At 43.0% G+C, this 16651-nt stretch overlaps 1 non-coding gene and 1 pseudogene across 1 annotated transcript; both read right to left on the reverse strand.

Moving 5' to 3' along the window:
• The window catches only part of LOC119791753, an 88419-nt pseudogene that overhangs the window by 28778 nt on the left and 42990 nt on the right, over positions 1-16651 (reverse strand).
• trnat-agu lies at positions 5280-5353 on the reverse strand. The gene has a single exon. It is a non-coding gene; the product is annotated as a tRNA-Thr (tRNA).

Consider the following 16651-nt stretch of genomic DNA (forward strand, 5'->3'; position numbering starts at 1 on the left):
TCTCCGTCTAGAAGGTGATGTCGGTTGGGGGGAGGTGGGCGTGGCTAAATTTGTTTATTTCCGGCTCTACGGTGGAGGTGGCCTGTGACAGGCGCCTGCAGCGGAACTGGTCTGACAGCTGCGGTGCTGCAGCCAGACCGTCTTGATAAATAGTGGTGTTTCAATGCTTTTGTCAGAGATGGCTTTGATCAACGCTCAAGTCAGTGAGCTGATTGGATACCGAGATACCGGTGATGGAATGACGTTGCATGAACCCCCCTCCCTCCCGAATGGACGGATGATCCACAGACCTTTATTGATTCAGTTATTTGTTTTGCCAAAAGATTAATTATAATAATTTTTCATTAAATAATAGAGATAAATAGAAATAAACAGTTCTCAGATAAGGTCGCAGGGTGTATCTATAACTGCTCCCATACAGTATGCAACAATTTTCATGAAATAAGATAATGCAGTCACTATGTTAAATTAATTCATTAACTTTATTTTAATCAAAAACATCATAAAATAGCACAATATCACACCAAGATCCCCAATAAACCTGCTTTAAAGACAGCATCTAAATAACAGCCTGGATTTAAGAGGAAAAAAAAGTTCCCAAGTGCCGCCTGGTGGTTGTCCGGGTACATTGCAGTTCTTTTTGAAATAAAAAAACTGGCCTCAGGAAATACATCGTGATTCACGTGGGAATCACACAGGAATCATGCGGGAAACCGTCCATTTCCAACCAGTGCCCACTGTATTAAAGTGTATTTTTTGTGATTCACAGGAAGCAGTACGCCATCTTCACAACTCGGAGACTAATTGCAGGCGCTATGAACCGGAGCAAGGGTAAGATTTAAAGAATATGCTTTCATTCTGCGGTAAAAGGACATGGATACCGATCATAGCTGTACATTTTGTTTTCACAGACCTCCTATTTGCTCGGAGTCATATCAGCAAGTCCAGATTTGCACGATGTTGATAAAGACAACATTGTGTGTAAGTGACTTGTTTTAATGTTTTCTCCTTCCTTGTTACTGTGACTTGCGTTTGATTTTTTATTCATACCACTCTCATTTAATTGTTTTCCAGCTGCCTGTAAGACGTATTTTGAGACGGTACGCAGGAGCTTCAGATATACGCAGCCAGCCAACACGCTGCGTGCGGAGGCAATCTGCTCGGAGTCTGGCCAGTTAAGCTGCAGTCCCGGTTAGAAGCGATGCCGAAGTACAGGGCCACGCACAGTAGGCGTCTGCACATCGGACCTGCCTCGGAGGGAATGCTGCCAGTTACCTCCAACCCTGAGGAAGCAAACGGACCGTTCACGGACTTTTAATTTTTTAGAAACGCATGTGTTTGGATACGCGTTGTATATAGTTGTGTGTGTGTTTTAATAAAGCTCTTTCTTTGCATAAACAGCTTCCTGGCAAATGTTCATTTCCTGTATAAATTCATTCATGTCCTTGATGGTAGCATAATAATTGTGTAGTAGTGTAGGATAACATAAATACACACCATATGAATGAATAAATATATGAATGAATAAATATATGAATATATAAATAAATATATATATATATGAATAAATATATATATGTAAATTTATATGTAAATATATATATATGCCAACCAATCACGAGCGACTTAACTTGTTTAAAAAGAAGTGGTTCCGTCCAATACTCAGTAAGAAAATTAAAGCCTGGCGTGGCCACGTGTGGTTTTGCTGCCAATCACGAGCGATTTCATTTGTTTGAGAATAGTGGTTTCAGACAATACTGAGTAGGTTATTCAAGCCAGACCTGGCCAGCCGCGCGGGTTTGCTGCATTCATATGCTAATTAGGGCCATTAGTACAGCTGATCGCTCTCCACATACGTCATGGTCCGTTCCCGACAATTTGTGGCATGACAAACGCGGACAAGCACGGGTTGCAAATTGTCGGAAACTGACGAAAATCAGGCAGATCTGCGGGAGTTTACGGGGGTTTACGGGGACGAAAATCCCACTTTTCATGCAGTGGCAGAAGCCGATGTGGCTTTCAACAGACTCAAGGCCCTTTTTTCCAGTGCTCCCATTTTGATTCAACCTGACCCCTTTAAGCAATTTATATTAGAGGTGGATGCTTCTGACTCTGGCGCAGGAGCTGTCTTGTCTCAACAATCTGACTCAGATAAAAAAACTCATCCTTGTGCCTTTTTCTCACGCAGACTTTCTCCAGCAGAGCGGAATTACGATGTTGGTGACAGAGAGTTACTAGCCATTAAGCTAGCGCTGGAGGAGTGGAGACATTGGCTCGAGGGTGCTGAACACCCTGTCCTGGGTTGGACAGACCATAAAAACCTGTCGTACATCCAGTCTGCCAAGAGATCCAATCCTCGCCATTCTCGTTGGTCCTTGTTTTTCTCGAGGTTTAACCTTATAATTTCCTACCGACCCGGTTCCAAGAACGTCAAGCCTGACTCACTTTATCACTTTTGTTTGTTCAGCAGCTGGGTGAACAAGTTGAATTATCTTCCACCAACTCTGAGAAAACTTTGGGGGAATTTAAATCTATGATTGATTTTTGTGTTTTTTGGGGTGTGGTAGGGGATTAAGGACTCCATATTGGGGATTGGAACCATCTCCAAGCTGGATGCCCGCATCCAGCAGAAGAGGGAAGAGCATCGGAGAAGGAGGGCGGCTGGAGCCTTCGCACAGAGACGGGTGCAAACCGGACAAGTATGGACTGCTGTTGGGTTTGCCTGCTTTTTCACATCTGCTTCTGTTATTAGAATAATAACACCACTGTTGATATTCAGGTTACATGCGTTTATATCAGCCTGTCACCAGATGCAAACTCTCCTCTTTCATGGTTTTTTTACTGTTTTGGATTATATGTTTTAAACAGTGTTGGTTCTGATGTTTAAAACAAGTTTAGCATCCAGGTATCGACTATAAAGGCAAAACTTTTAACCTTTTTTATTGGTCTGGATGAAACTGTGGTTGTGAGGTTAGCCACCTTTGTCACATAGAGTTCCTTTCATCTTTAAGTGTCAACTTTCCTGCTTGTCTCTTGAACTCATTTCATCCAGCAGCCTCTGAAAGTTTGGCTGTTGATAAGATTGACTCATTTAGCACAGTGTGCGCTTAAAAAATGTCTATGTTGTGTTTTTATTTACTGTTATGTCAACAGTGAAGTTCACGCCCTGCCTGCTCTCTGAGCGGTCAGCTGATAATACGTCTTTATATTTTTCTTCCTGATATTTATAGACTAAAACGTTCTGTTGAGTTGGGGAGCTGAGACAGAGGCATTTCTTGCAAGAAAAAAGGTTCAAATTTATTTAACGTCCTCAGACGGAGAGATAGAGCTCTGGCTGAGGCAAAGCTCAGTGCATACATTTATATCTTACAAAATCCCAAAACACACTTCCCCCAGGGGAACCAACCCACCCCCTACATAAAGAACTTTCTCACACTTGAACATTTAGAGGAAAAACAACTTAAGTTCATCAAGGCCGTTCGCTGTTAGATTAATATTTCTTCCACTGGCCAGCTGCATCTCCTCTAAACAATGTCCTCCCCTTCATGCCATGAAGGAGGTTGTGTGACTCATTCTTATCTCTCATGACCTTCGTTTGGAGCCTCTCAACACTTTTTACTCAACAGTTCCTTTTATCTTGAACTGTGTTTCCACGTTGTGCAGATTAATTTAGATGAATGCATTGTTGCAACCATGCTGGTAGAAGGGTTATAGCAGTTTGGAACAATACTGAATTATGATTGAAGTGTTTTTAATGTTTTGGAAAGTATCAGAGCTTCACGGTATTTATCGAACCGCAGCTTTCTGTGCTGGATGTCAAATGGAAAAGACTATTTGATTACAAAATTTGTTAGAATTTTATGTTTAATGCATTCACGTTATTTAAAATATTATGGCCTGTTGAATATGCTTCCTCTGGCCTGATGAACGCATAGGTTGTTATTTAATGGCTCTGATGCTAAAGCTCACAAATCAGGGTGAAAGTAAGGAAAGGGGGAAGAAAATGTGTCTCGATTGTAAGTTTATCATCAGCACAATATTCAGTTTTGCATTGACATGTGTTCTTACCAGGCAGTTCTGATAAATATGGAAACAAACAACACTTTTTTATGATGTATAGTCTTCCTGTTGTTGTCAGGCTTTTAAATTCTGCTTTTATAATATGAGAACAGCACAGTTTTAATTCCAGGCTTCCTGAAACTGAAAGCAATTTATTTTTACTGATCACAGACCTTATTACACTATAGTTCATGTTTAATTAAACAAAGAAAAGCGACCTGAAACAAGATTGATCTCACTTTATCCCTAACTACTTTGAGATTGTATAAAATCACAGAATGGAAATTATTAAGACTGAGAAAATAAGTCTCTGATATTCCATCTTTACTTTATTAAATATTTGAAATGTAGATGAATTTCTGAATCATGACTGATAATTTAGCAGATCATAAAATGGTCAGTTTTGCTGATTTTAAAGAATCCTATAAGGAGTTATAAGAAAATCTGCAGGAACCATGAGAGCTGAGCAGGAGAAAAAAATGCTGCTGAGTATTTAGTTCAGTTTTAGATTGAAACTCTCTGTCATAATTGATTTATTAGCTCCTTTCAAAAAACATTTTAATCTGAAACCAATGAAAAGCAGAGGGAGCACTGGTTTTTGTTCTGCACGTAAAAGCTGAATTGTAACGGCAAAACTAGATGGTTGTAAACGGAACAGCTCTTAGCTCTCAGACGAGCTAAATCATTATAATGAAACAGAGCAGAATTTTAACTGAAAGGTATAGTGGAGGATTTTCAGTAATTTTTTTAAAAGACTCGCCCTCTCCCCCCCTTAAAAAAAGCACATTAAATGCGTACGAGAGCATGCACCAGCCCATTTCTCCTCTAGGATGCGCAGGGACGCAATGAGACGGTCACTCAGATGGATCTAATCTCACCCATATTTATATATTAAAAGTTTACTCGCAAATAAGACTACTGGTACATTAATAAAATCATGACGTGTGTGTGGGTGTGTGTGTGTGTGTGTGTGTGTGTGCTGCATTGGAAATTTGGACATGTTTGCTGGGTAAATAAGAACCAGGACAAGGAAATTAGTGTTTATAAGTTTGAGTGTGCCGCCATATGAACAAACTGGTTCCTATCATTGAGCTGCAGATGGCTGAGAAGGACCAACTCAGAAATATGAAGGCTAGATGTTATTTCTCCATGAGGTTCTTAAAGATGTTTTACAAGAAGACTGAACATCATGACCAGCAAATTGTGGATGCTTAGTTAAAGGGCACTGCTGGGATTTGAACCCAGGATCTCCTGTTTACTAGACAGGCACTTTGACCAACTAAGCCACAGCACCTAAACTTTGTAATGAAATGCTGACTCTTCAACAAATTCACACAAGACATATGGAAATGTCTTGTACTCTAAAGCATGAAATAGTAACAACGCTAGAGGTCAAATTCATATTTTCTGCTACGAGGCACGGATGAATTTTTAAATATAACCTATTCCACTTAACAGTCAGATGCTTATACATCCTGACATAACTGTCTAATATAGTGACCATTTTGCCTTTTCATTCTTTTAAAGAAGTGTACTGTAACGATCCAGCCACAGCTCAGGTCTATGCCGAGCGAAAGCGTCACAAAGTTAGATGTCTTTAGTTCTTTACTTATGAAATGTTAGCTCAGCAATATGAGACAAAAAATGTATTGCTACCAGCCGTATCAATTTTCAAAGAATTTCATACGGTATTCATCTTTAAAGAAACTGCAAAGCCAAAATCATTTGCTGGTAATGTTTTTGCATCATCTGAGCCAGAGGGATGCTCAGGGTTAATAAGATTCTGCCACGGCTGACTCGGTGTTGAAACAGACAAGGCACTTACATAAAAATGGATACAGAAGCACTGGTCCAGGACTTCACTGGAAAAGAGAGAAAAGTTCAAGGTAAGTACCAATAGCAGCTGCTTTAAAGGAATAGTGCACCCAAAACGTGATTAGCCTTCATTTTCTACTCACCCCCATGCTGAACAACACTCTGGAGTACTTTTTTGATATCTCAAATGCATCTGGAGATCTGGGAGGCTTCTTGCTGTCTGCTGACATTCAAATAATGGAGGTCTATGGTGACCGAGACAGAAAGGTCCATAAAAGTCCACAAAAAACGTGTCAATATTCCTCCATACTGCCTCAGGCATGCACAGGCAAATGGCAACCATAAAGAGGTCACAAGGAAAGCCGCAACATCCAAATACCTACAATATACCATCAATATATAGCTGACGTGGCTTATATGACCAAATCCTACCAATGACTTGAGAGGGCTAGGCTTAAAAGCAGCACAGTACACTGCAAAAACTATCTAGAAATAAGTAAAATAATTCCTAAATTAAGTATATTTAGCCTTAATTTGAGTAGGTAAATAAGATGATTTGCCAATGGAATTAAAATGTTTACTCTTAAAATAAGAAAATTAGATAATAAGCACTTGTAATAAGACAAAGCAATTGTCCTCCTCAATTCAAGTAAAAATGCATTTATTTTAAGAAAAAGTGACTTATTTAGATTTTATTTTTTTTGCAGTGTAGTTCTGATCATGGCATAGAGGAGTAGGCCTTGAGCACGAGAGCAATAGAGACTCAGATCTACCATACCAGGCAAGATCCCAGGTGCAGGTTATGCAAAGCGGCCCCGGAAACAATCCAGCATCTCACAGGAGGGTGTAAGATACTGGCACTTAAGGAACACATGGAATATCATAACCAAGTGGCTGGTATAGGAAACAGAAACATTGGTGCATAACAAAACTGGAGACCCCCAGATCAGAATGGGAACCACCTCCCAAGGTAGTGGAGAATGATAGAGCTAAGATCCTGTGGGACTTTCAGATACAAACAGACAAAATGTAGGGTGACCATATTTTCATTTGGGAAAACCAGGACACCTTGGAGCGGGGGGATCTCTGTTCCCATGCATAGAGATGTCTGTGGCATACACTCACTTAACATAGGCCTACGCAATCATACAATAACATTATATTTACAGTTGATTTATTAAAAATGCTTTTCAGTAAAAGTCAACAGCAATAACTCCAATAACAAACGATAATTTTATTCAAAATGTATTCATTAAAAAGCTTAACAATTCCTGTAATGAATAAATAGCACAATGAAAGAATTAATGTCTCATCATCGGGATTTGCTCCGTAATCAGAGGAAATGTTACTGGGCGCCGAACAGTGGTGAATATTGGAAGTTCAGTTTAATATAATCCAGTCTGTGAATAGTTCCATCTGAAATGAATGAAAATAGTTGTTTTAATGGTTATAGAGTCAGATATGTGGCGGTAATGTTTGGTTTATCTAAAGGTTTTAATCTGTTACTGTGTAAATGAGTTTGGCTGTAATTTAAGGACAGATTCTAATAGATCTGCAGTGTGGGGACTATAAATCTGATAGAAGTTTAATTTTTTTATTGCTGTTTTGCACAATATGCTTAACTAAGTATTTTTTGTTATGTATTTTTGTACATACATTGTTTAGATTTATTTATATATTTCTAACCCTTTTATAGAATAGAAAATCCCTTTATTGTCCCACAATGGGCAAATTTACAGCAGCAGAAAGATTACTGAAAATGGTCACACAAATGTGGACCTTAGAAAAATGTATAAGAATAACATCATAGGGAAGAGTTAAAATATAAAAAAAATACAATTCTGTAAAGTGTTTTAACAATATAAAACTGGAGAATTAAAAACCAATATGCAGCTATGGACATTTTTACAGTGATGGATATTTGAAAATAGGAGCAACATCAGAGATGTGCAGAATGACAGCAGCAGGTTATTTAACTGACTAAGGTTTCTATCATTACATTTGATTTTATTTGTTCCTGCTCCCGGCTGTTGGAACATTTATTCGACTCTGGATTCTTGTGAGTGTAGTCTTTGTTCACTTTAACTTTAAAAAAAATAAATAAATAAACAAACAGTTTCGAAAACCTCAGTATTCATTCTTTTCCTGCTTTGTGTGTCAACTTTCACAGAACAGGGCTGCCCGCACTGACGCGGCTCAGGGATTATGTCACACACAGCGTCGTGCGCAGTGCCCTAGTGCCTGTAAATTTAATGGTCCAATTAAGGTGATTTAAAAAATCAGGACATTTCCTCACTTTCTAAAAAAGAACTCGGGACGCCCGGGACAGGACGTGAAATACGGATATGTCCCGGGAAATACGGACGTTTGGTCACCCTACAAAATGGTTGTGGCCAACCAACGGACATTGTTATAAGCTGTAGAAGGATCTGTAAAAGTCATTGTTAGCATTTAGATCACTTTTCTTACCTTAGTGCAGTTTGAAGCTGTTGGATTAATTGTACAAGTTATTCTACTTTAATCATATTACTTTAATCATATTATACTTATACATTCATACTTACACATTTGTATATTCCTGTTTGCTTATATTACACAGAGTGTTGAAATGTTTTACTTGCTGTTTTACTAATGCTTGCTATTAGTGTGTCCAGGGAATGCTGAAGGTCAGTCGGGGTCAAGGAGAGAACACGGAGAACTGTACACACTAGCACCAGACAAGGAGTGGAAGCTCTCCTTATCTTATGATGTTGTATGATGTTATACAGAACTTCTGGTTCCGACTGGTTTCACCCCCCCCCTCCCTTTTAGCAGTCGGAACCACATGTGTAGCCAGGGTGTTCCTTAATAAAAAGCTTGGAGAGCAGAGACTTATTCAGAGTGGGTTGGAGATTGTAACTGAATGCAGTTTCTGATCCCCTCTCCTTGCAAGTAAATTATACTCAATTCTCTGTGTCTTTCTTTTGTGCAGGTTGAATAAGGTGTTTGGTGTTTAAACCTAACAGAAGCTTTAGGCTCCAATTCACTGAGAGTCATCAGTTCCTTCAGTAAGCTGCTCTCCTGATATTCTCCTTTCACCCCTTGCAACTGGAAGTTAGCCTGAGGTTTGGACAGAATCAGGCTAAGGTTCACTGCAAACCCAGCCATGTCTATGGCAAAAGGTCGGGTTGGGTGAAATTTTGTTTTAAAACCATACACTTTGCCTAGGGCATTTATTTTTGGTGATTCGTATCCCTCACACAAAATGCCACCGGCCACACAGACACCTTTTTCGTGTACCTCCTCTGTTAGATGAAAGCAGAGAAATACGTATTACTCCCAGAAAATTACAGGAACTATCGCTTTAATCGTAAAAGCAGGCATTTCATTAAAACATATAACAGAGTTTTACTTTTAAAGATGTATCACCTCACCTCTTCAAACAGCTGCAGACTGTATGTGTTGTCATCATCAGCAAAGTAAACGACTCCAGGCTGGCTGAAATTTACAGGATATGTCTCTCTAAGTCTCTCTAAGGGCCAGGTATCACCAATGTTCATATGTTTAGTACATTGCTGTACAAAGAGATGGACATTTTGGAGATAGTTATGCTGTCCCTGTTGGAAGTCCAAGTGGAGGCATTGGAGTGTAAATGCTTTTCAAGAATAAAGCTAGCAGGTTAGTGAGGTTTTGCACGGAATTGAGGATAACCCAACTGTCTTTCCTGGAAACGGGAATAAGGGTGAAAAATAGACTATTTTTTGGAGGCATCCATTTATCTAACTGGACCATATAGTTAAATAATTATTTAGCATTTTATTTTCTGATCAAGCTGGAATTAATTCATGGCCTCAATCCAAGTAGATGAAGGATGGAAGACTTCTGACTTATTGTTTCCAGGGGTCAGCGAGAGATTACAAACTGATGTTTTTGAGACCATGGGAAATCTTCAGTTGGTATGGCTCAAATATTTTTAAACTAAATATTAATAGGAGATTTTTTCCCACCACAAGCTGTAAAAAGGTGTGTTTAGTAGGAGGCTCCAAATAGGAAAGTCAGAGATCTAAGCTCTAGTAACAGACGTTTGTTTTAGAGATAGAGGCATGGTTGATGACTTAGAATCTGTCAACAAACTTTACCGGTTTCTCCTCTGCCTGCTAAGCACATTTTCGCTCCCTGTCATCACAACAGAATGATGCCGCCAACCCCCTGTCACAGTGTGTATGCCAATCAGTAGGGCCCAGCTTATGGTCGGAAAGAAACTCGGAGCAGCTTAAATGATTAAGACTGATTTATACCCCAAAACCAGGTTGTCTGCGTGTGTGTCGCAGTTAAAGCAGACACTCTGGTGCAACTCTCTGAAATTGTAGGTGACAGGAGGCCTCTGATTGGATAAATCTACATCTGCTCTATACTATGTTACACTATATGTTAAACTATATTTCCTGTTTGGTACCTTACCAGCTTGTTTTGTTTATATGACCGCCATTGTGGAAAACGACTCATGAAGATGGACCAGCTAGAAAAGCGAGGTGCAAGGGAATGTTGGGACACTTTTTCCACCTGAATCTCCGCTCTTTTTCGCCCTCATGTCCCTCCGTTGTCGCACAAACTTGCCCCTTGCGTTTTTTTCCCACTTGCTCACCGTCTCGGCCAGGGACACCGCCAGGACTTTGGGGCCCAAAAATAGCCTTTGATATTGTGCCCCACACAGGAAAAAATTATGTAAGCTTTTAAACTTCTATAAAGATGCCAGGCAGTCGGAGGAAGTTCGGCGCCAACAGACGGACCTGAGGGGGGAGATGAGCACTGCTAGCAAAGTAGCTATGGATGCACTGCACAAAGCTAAAGGAAAGCAGCGGAACGCAACGCAATTCAAAGCTAAAGGACTAAAAACGGGACATGCAAAAGCAACGACTCACACGGCGACGGGAAACAAGGCATGCCACAAATGTGGAAAATCACCATCTCATCCTGCGGTTCAGTGTCCGGCACGGAACGCTGAATGCCACAGCTGCGGCAAAAGAGGGCACTACGGCAAGGTATGCAGACTCATCAGCTCTGTGAATGAGTTAGCCGAGGACACAGATGGACTGTTTCTAGGTGAGGTGTCCTCAGGTGAAGAACCATGGATGGCTGACATAGGCTTACGGGGCAGCAAAGTGAGTTTTAAAATACACACGGGCGCTGATGTAACAGCCATACCAGAGACAGTATACAAAAGTACCATGCCCGGTGCCAAAGACATTAAAGCCGCCATGAAACAGCTGTATGGCCCTGGTGGTGCAAAGTTGAATGTGCTAGGATCAGTCACCAAAACACTCACCTACAAGGACAGGAGCATTACAGAGAGGATATACATCGTCAGAGATCTACACGTCGGGCTACTGAGCAGGCAAGCTTCAGTGAGGCTCAACCTGGTTGCGCGGATGGACATGATCGACCAGGAGACGGTGAGGACGACGTACCCAAAACTCTGCGATGGACTGGGGCTGGTGCAGAAGCCCTACACCATCAAACTCAAGCCGGACGCCAAACCCTTCTCTCTCAAAGTTCCACGGCGAGTACCACTACCTCTCATGGGCAAGGTGAAGCGGGAGATGGAGAGGATGGAGAGCCTGGGCGTCATCAGCCGCATTGAGGCGCCAACCGAGTGGTGCTGCGGCATGGTGGTGGCTCCCAAGAAAAACAACGAGGTGAGGATATGTGTGGACATGTCACCAGTGAACGAGTCAGTGTGCAGGGAAAAGTTAATCTTGCCATCGGTGGAACACACCCTGGGCATGCTGACAGGGGCCAAGTACTTCTCCAAACCCGACGCAAACATGGGCTTTTGGCAGATACCGCTCTCAAAAGACTCAGCACTGTACACCACCTTCATCACGCCATTCGGGCGGTACCACTTCAACAGGCTACCCTTCGGGATCAGCTCAGCATCGGAGCACTTCCAGAACAGGATGACATCTGAGGTCACGGCAGGCCTGCAAGGCGTCGTCTGCCACGTCGACGACATCCTCATCTGGGGGGACACGAAGGAGCAGCACGACAGCAGCGTGCATGCAGTCCTGGAGCGGGCAGAAAAGGCCGGTGTGATGCTGAACATGGCAAAGTGTGAGTTCGGGAGAAAAGAGGTAAAGTTCCTGGGGCACATCATCTCAGCTGAGGGGGTGAAACCAGACCCAGAGAAGACAAAGGCAGTCCAAGACATGAGGGAGCCGACGAACATCAGCGAGCTTCGCAGCTTCCTGGGGATGGTAAACCAGCTCGGGAAGTTCATCCCCAACCTCTCTGAGAAGGACAAGCCATTGAGAGCCCTGCTCTCAAAGAAGAACATGTGGTGCTGGGGGCACGACCAGCAGCGTGCTTTCCGCAGCCTCAAACATGAACTCTCCACAGCGCCAGTACTCCAGCTGTACGACCCAAACAGCCCACTCAAGATCTCGGCAGACGCCTCATCTTATGGGCTGGGAGCCGTGCTGCTACAGAAGAAGGCAGAAGCGTGGCTACCGGTCGCGTATGCTTCCAGGTCGCTGACCGACACAGAACAGCGATACGCCCAGCTGGAGAAAGAGGCACTGGCACTGACATGGGCCTGTGAGAGGTTCAGTGACTTTATCCTTGGAGTGCACTTTGAACTCAAAACAGACCACAAACCTCTAGTGAGCCTGCTGGGAGGCCAGGCTCTGGACGCACTGCCACCACGAATCCAGAGATTCAGAATGCGTCTGATGAGGTACTCCTACACGATCTTCCACACACCTGGGAAAAGCCTTACCTCAGCTGACATACTCTCACGCGCCCCACTGACAAATGCAGTGACAAGCAGCGACAACGACCTGATGGAGGACACCAACATATACGTCGAAGCGGTGCTGGAGCACCTCCCGACCAGCGACAGGTACCTCACAGAGCTCCGCAAACAGTTGCAGGGCGACAGCGTCTGCGCGCAGGTGATGAAATACTGCGTGGAGGGCTGGCCGGACAGGAACCAGCTACAGGGGCCCACCAAGCACTACTGGCACGAGAGGGCGTTCCTGACTGTGCAAAACGGACTACTCCTGAAGGGCACAAGGTTAGTCATTCCTGCAACAATGAGAGACACTGTGTTAGATTAAATACACGAGGGGCACCAGGGCATAGTGAAGTGTAGGGAGAGGGCTACCCAAACAGTATGGTGGCCAGGGCTGAGCAACCAGATTAAAGAGCTGGTACTCAAATGCAGAGAATGCATCAAGGAGAGGGCCAACCCAAAAGAGTCCCTGATGCCAACCCAACTACCTGATAGGCCATGGCAGAAAGTAGGTGCAGACCTTTTCGTGCTGAAGGACAAAACTTACCTATTAGTAGTTGATTATTTCTCTCGCTATATTGAGATTGCCCAACTCAGCCCCACACGATCTGTTAATGTGATCACACACCTCAAATCAATGTTTGCACGTCACGGCATTCCAGAGACTCTAATTAGTGACAATGGGCCACAATTTTCTGGGCATGAAATGGAAGCCTTTGCCAGTGACTATTGTTTTGAGTATGTAACCAGCAGCCCAAAGTACCCCCAGAGCAACGGTGAGGCCGAGCGTGCCGTCCAAACCGTGAAGAGCCTGCTTAAGAAAGCCGGTGATCCCTACCGCGCTCTGTTGGCCTACAGAGCGACACCCCTGAGCAACGGCTACAGCCCTGCCGAGCTGCTCATGGGACGGCGCCTGCGCACCACTCTGCCGGTCCTGCCAGAGAGGTTACAGCCAGCACTTCCAGACCTTCGCGACCTTCAGCGGAAAGAGAGGGAGAAGAGGCGAGCAGACGCACAACACTACAACAGCAGACACAGAGCACGAGACCTGGGTAAGCTGTCACCAGGTGACGGCGTCTGGATCACAGACACAGCTGAGCCAGGTACGGTAACATCCGCACACGGCACCCCACGATCTTACCTGGTCGCTGGATCACAGGGGACACTGCAGCGGAACCGCTCTCACCTGATTCCTATGCCAGAGCAGAGGTCAGAGTGCGAGCAGCAGCCACTCAAGGTGGACAGAGGTGAAGAGACTCCTTCAGCAGTCAGACCAACTGTGAGCTCACCTCATATCACAAGAACCAGGTCTGGCAGAAAAATAAAGAGACCGGACAGACTTGACCTGTGAAAATAATAAGCGTAATTTAAAGGTAAAATGCTTACCTGTATATGACGATCAAAAAAAAAAAAGAAAGAAAGAAACATATACTTACCTGTGAAATGGAAAAGAGAATGTGAAATGCTTACCTGTATATAACAATCAAAAAAAAAAAAAAAAAAAAAAAGAGATTGTGTTTGGTTTAAAACACTGTTTATGTTATGTCAGTTATGTGGCTGAATGCTAAATGTCTGGTGTTATGAGACGTTTGAAATTAAATGAATCTTTTATCTTGAAAGGTTAAAGGAAAGAAAATCCTGTAAGTTGAACGAATATGTTGGTTACAATGTTCTCAGGTTAACAGCAAACTTAAAATAAGAGTAATCATCTTCTTTATAAATTCCAGTAAAGGGGATGTGGTGTTAACCAGTGTTTGTGATAAAACCTGCCACGTGTTATACCAAATGTGACCACTAGGGGGAACCTTACTCCCTTGGTATATAAGGCAGAGCATTGTATGAGAACGGGGGTTATTCAATACAGTTGAACAGAAACGTACGCCAGTTGTCCCGTGTTTTCTTTCAACGTTTATTTTAACCACACAACAATCATGTGACCTGAAAGAACACATGGCTTTAAGACCACAGGTTCTAATATAGTCAATGAGGGAAGGCTTTTGCTCTACTAATTTTCCGACTGTCTACTGGTCATGGCTGAGGCAAGGAAAAAGATAAAAATTTCAGAGGGGGCTAAAAAAAAGAGAAAGGGATCATGCGTGAGGAAAAACAAGTCGATCTTGGAAAGGAGTTTATTCATTGGTGAAAGAAAAAGTCGGATGTGAAAAGGATTATGTTTTCTCTACAGCTGGTCCTCCGCGTCGTGCCGTCTGGTCTGCCACAGCGGCGTTATCCAGAGAGCAGCAGCATTTCTTAAACCCTCCGAACTGAACGTAGACACCTAGCGAGGTCCCCAATCAAAAGACACGAGAGGCTGGCCAGCTGACTGTTTGTTGACTTATGCCACAGTGCTTCGGTGCTTGTGGTCGCTAGGTGCACTAGACATGAAAGGTACAGGTCTAGCAGTAGCCAAAGGTAACACTTGCCCTTAAAGGGGTACACCGTTTTTTTTTTTTTTTACATTGGCCCCTTGAGTTTACGTTATTACATCATGTTCTACTCACTCATATTAGTTTTGTGTCATTTGGAGCTGTTCCGAGGATATTCGGTTTTGTTATATCCAAGTAACGTGTTTCTATGGGCAACTGGCCAACCAGATTCATCTATGTCTCATTGAAAGTTGCATAGAACGGAGAGCTCTAATGTCAGCGAGCCTTCGATTAGCTCCTCACTCCGCTTCCATTGCAACTGTGGCGTTTCCTTGTCGGGCTCTGGATTCTGTTCAAATTCTTCTTAGCCAGAAGAGTTGATGGAGAAGGAGGGAGAGGAATATTATCTAGATCTTTCAAAAGTTCCAGAGGATTACCATGAGCTCAAGGAAGTCTTCAACAAGTGCAGGGCCACTGCCTTGCCCGTGCATCAGCCCTACAATTGTGGGATTGAGTTGTTGCCTGGGACTATGCCCCTTAGAGGGAGGTTATATTCCTTATTGGCCATTGAATCCGAGGCTATGAGGAAGTATATTTCTCACTTTCTGAAGGCATGGATCCTTCTTCCTCTGCTGGGGTTCTTTTTTGTGGAAAAGAAGGATGGCTCACTTAGACCCTGTAGAGATTATAAAGGACTTAAATATCAATTAAGAATCATTACCTGATTCCTCTGATAAACTCTGCTTTTTACCAGATTCAGGAAGCCATAATTTTGACTAAGCTGGATCTCTGCAATGCATACCATTTGGTTACGCACTTGTGAAGCAGGTGAATGGAAGACAGCATTCAACAGCCCTACAGGGCATTATGAGTACCTGGTTATGCCTTTTGGAGTCACTAACACTCCAGTTGTCTTTTAACCAGTGGTGGCAAACCAAAGGCACAAATATCTCTCCATATCTCGGATGCCAGCAGGTGGAGGTCGATTACTCCGGCTTAGAGACAGGAGTCCTCTTGGAGCTTCGGTGCTGGTTAGAACTGGGCAGAAAATTTGTATTCATTTCTCTAAAAAGTCCCTGTATGAATTACACTGGCTAGGATTATTTTGCCAATCTCACGTTCCACACAACTTAGCCTTGCCTGCTAACAGAGAGATTACATAAGCCATTTTAACTCTATCAGAGGGAAACGCGAAGGGCTGAAGTTCAAGTGCATCTCACACAACAGCTTGTGACAGACACGGAAGCAGGAGAGGCCTCATTGCGCAAATTGATTACGATTTTTCGCATGCCTGATTCAAGTAGAGCTATACTGTGCTCAATGCCAAAACGCCACTGTCTGCCTGCTGATGGGTCCATGTTTCTGCCCAGATTATTCTGTCAGAACTCAGAATGTAGGATCATAATTCAGGCAGACAGAACTAAAGGGATTTTTCAGCAAAGCCTTAATTAACTGCTCAGGGATCTGCGGCTCGTCAGCTTGGACGAGATGACTGGAATCTCTGTAGAGGTAGAAACCCAGGTTAGTGATCATAAACCTCTGACGGGAAATGATAGCCAGCATGTGAGCAGATCGATAAGCAGAAGCCAGGAGAGGAGAAAGAGCCAAAGTATTCGGAAGGGAAAATCCAAAGTCAGTCTCA

The sequence above is a fragment of the Cyprinodon tularosa genome, unplaced genomic scaffold (assembly GCF_016077235.1).
Source record: "Cyprinodon tularosa strain WSP-4 unplaced genomic scaffold, ASM1607723v1 ctg1105, whole genome shotgun sequence".
Classification (NCBI taxonomy): domain Eukaryota; kingdom Metazoa; phylum Chordata; class Actinopteri; order Cyprinodontiformes; family Cyprinodontidae; genus Cyprinodon; species Cyprinodon tularosa.